The sequence below is a fragment of the Eulemur rufifrons genome, unplaced genomic scaffold (genome assembly GCF_041146395.1).
Source record: "Eulemur rufifrons isolate Redbay unplaced genomic scaffold, OSU_ERuf_1 scaffold_33, whole genome shotgun sequence".
Taxonomy (NCBI): domain Eukaryota; kingdom Metazoa; phylum Chordata; class Mammalia; order Primates; family Lemuridae; genus Eulemur; species Eulemur rufifrons.
This window is the reverse complement of record NW_027182816.1, coordinates 3,625,001-3,628,216: the sequence shown is the minus strand read 5'-3', so window position 1 is coordinate 3,628,216 and position 3,216 is coordinate 3,625,001.

Genomic DNA, 3,216 nt, shown 5'->3' with positions numbered 1-3,216 from the left:
GACTAGCACGCTGTGGCCGCTTTGGAGACCCGACCCACCCCGCGGGGACAGGAAGGAGACGGCACACGCGGGCGGGAGAGGAGGGTGTCCGGCGACCGGCCGCCGTCCCGTGCATGCGTGTCCCTCTCCCTCGGCCTCGCCTTTCCTACCCATTTTCCCTGGTTCCCGCTCAGGAGGCAGGGACAGCCCTGTGAGTGGCACCCAGTCGTCCGTGGCTTCTTCCGAGTCCTACTCTGGGGGCGCGGACCGGGCCCTGGGTGGCGCGGGTGGCCGGCGAGGGCGACCCCTGTCGGCCCGCGGGCGCTCGTGGGCCGCGGCGGTCCCGTCCCGATGTTTTCTCCTCCACAAGTCCCCGTGCTGGGGCCGGGGACCGGGCCCTGGGTGGCCCTGGGTGGCGCGGGTGGCCGGCGAGGGCGACCCCTGTCGGCCCGCGGGCGCTCGTGGGCCGCGGCGGTCCCGTCCCGATGTTTTCTCCTCCACAAGTCCCCGTGCTGGGGCCGGGGACCGGGCCCTGGGTGGCCCTGGGTGGCCGGCGAGGGCGACCCCTGTCGGCCCGCGGCCGCTCGTGGGCCGTGGCGGTCCCGTCCCGATGTTTTCTCCTCCACAAGTCCCCGTGCTGGGCCCTGGGTGGCGCGCGTGGACGGTGAGGGCCTCCCTGGCCCTCTACGCCACGGGGGCCGACCAGATGTCCCTGAGTGCCCCTTGTCTGCTGGCGCTGGGGACGTGCTGGGGACAGGTGGCCGTGTCGAGTGTCGTGGGGGCAGGCGTGTTCAAGTGGCTCGGTCCCCGTCTTCCTGCGCGGTGTTTTTGATCACCTCATATCGTCATCTTCCGCCTGCAGGTTAGTACTGACACGCTGTCCTTCGGCGACTGTCGCTGGAGGGGTTGGGCCTCCGCACGCGGACAGGGTTCTGGGTTCGTGGGGATCCAGCGCCCTGCCCTGTTCCCTTTGAGCTGACCGCCTGGGCCCGCGCGCCGGCTCTAGGGCGTCGGAGTGTCCCGACGGTGGTGCCCGCCTCTCGCGTTGGTCTCTTGTCCCCTCGAGAGACGGCACCCGGGGGGGGGGAGGTTTGCGGCAACCTTCCCCCTTACCCCGCTGGCTCTGTGCCGTTGCGTGTCAGGCGGTCCTCGTCTTTGGGTTGTGCTTGGGAGGCGGGGCTGGCGAGGCTGAAGCGGGCTCCTCGGATCGCTGTCCTCGCCGGCCTGACTGACCTCCCCCAACCCTCCCCGTCCTCGGGGCCTGATCGATGTGGTGACGTCGCGCTCTCCCGGGCCTTGAGCCGCGTGCCAGGCGAGGGACGGTCCATTCGTGGTGAATGGTGGCCGCTCTTCTCGTTCTGCCCGCGGGCACCTCACCTCTCCTTCCCCGCCTGTGGGCGGTGCGTGGGAGGCGCGGGTGCGAGACTATCCGGCCCGACCGCGGTCGCCCCGCCCTCGGCCTCGTGGCGTTGGCGGGGGGTCGTGAGTCCTCTTGACGCAGCGGGCAGCCCTCGCTCGCCCTGTGTGGCTGTTGCCTGGCCGGGGTCCCCCCTGCCCGTGACGGACGGGTGCGGGGCCGTGCCGCCCGCCCGGTCGCGCGCCCCGTTTGGCGCGCGGCTGCTGGGTCTGCGTGGCCCTTTTGTGGTGCCCCCGGAGCGCACCGGGTTGTTCTCCAAGGTGCCCGAAACCGAGCGGTGGTTGTCGTCCTCGTTCCCGGCGTCCCCCTCTGGTCGCCGCTGCAGCGTCTGCTGCGTTGGGTACACCCTCGAGCAGCGTGCTTGGGGTTGGGGGGGGTCGAGGCGGGCAAGCCTAGAGGCATCCTCCTGCGCTGCGTGGGCGGGCGGGGGGCGTTGTCTCGGCGTCCCCACGATGTGTGCGTGGCGGACTTCGAAAGGCGAGCGCACGGCTTGTGCTCTTCCCACCCTGCCCGAGGTGGGGTGGTTGCACGGTCGTGTGGGCGATCGTGGTGGGGCCGGGCCGGCGACGTGGTGCCGGCCGGCCCCGTGGGGGGCCTCTGCCACCGGCCTGGTCTGCCTCGGTGACCCCTCTCCCATACCGACGGGGGAGTGTCCCCCTCGAAGTGAGGTGGCTTTTGGACCAGGGGCCCCGACCGCGAACGCTCAGGAGTCGCCAACCGTGCGTGTTTTGCCCCATGCCGCAGACCCCCCCACACCTCCCCGGGGCGTGCCTGAACGCCTCCGCCCAGGGCCCTTACGGGGGCGACCGGGGGTCGGGGGCGATCCACCTTCGGCGAGAAAGCGTCTTCTCTAGCGATCATGGAGGCGTGTCCTCTTCTGGGGTTTGTCGGATCCCCCAGCCCGCCGCCTCTCTGCGCGTCGTCAGGCGCCGCCCCTGCGGCTGCCAGTTGTGCGTGGGCAGAGTTCCCTCCTCCCCTGCCGTGGGGGTGGAGCGGTCCGCCGGCCCCCGCGGTGGGGGCCGAGTGCCACTCTTCGCCTAACGTGGTCCGCGCCTCCCCCTCTGAACTCTGGGGGAGGGTCACGCCGGGCCGGGCCGGCGTTCCAGCTGTGAAGGGCGCCCGCGTGTGTGCGCTGCGTGCCCCGGCCGCGGGTCGCCCCGGTGTGCGCTGGGGTAAGGGGGTGGTGGTGCGGCCCGTCTCGCGCCCCCTCCCCAGCCCCTGTGAGCGTGCGGCCCTCCACCCGGTCCCGTGCCAGGCCGCGGATGGATGGGCGCTCCCGTGCTGGCGCCTGTGGATTGCGGCTTGGGGGACCGCCCGGCCAACGAGGGGGTCGTTCCACCGGTGCGCGGTGCTCCCCGGAGCGAGACAGGATTGGGAAACGGACGAGAATGGGATTAGGCGCGGTGGCGTGCGGGCCGAGGGCCGAAGGCCGGTGTCGCTCTGGGACGCCCCGGTGGTGAGGCCGTGGCCCCGTTGGGAGGGGTGCCGAAGGCTTTGGCCGGCTGGCGTCACGGGCGCGTTGCGGGACCGCTCTCGGGTTTGGGGCGGTGGGATCCCGTGGCGTTGTTTCCCCAGTGGCCCGGTCGCGGCGCAGGTCTCGCCTCCCACGGGCTCTCGTGCCTCGCCCTCGCGGGGTCTCATCCCTGTTCGAAAGGGTGTTCCTTCTCTCTTCCTCACGGCTGCCGACCGCCCCGCGACGAGCGTTCGCCCGACTGCGCTGCCCGAACCTGACCTCGCTGCGGGGAGGGGGCGTCGCCCTGGCCGCCAAGGCCCTGGATGGCGCCCCCCACCCCCCCCGGCGACGTGCCTCGGTTGAACGG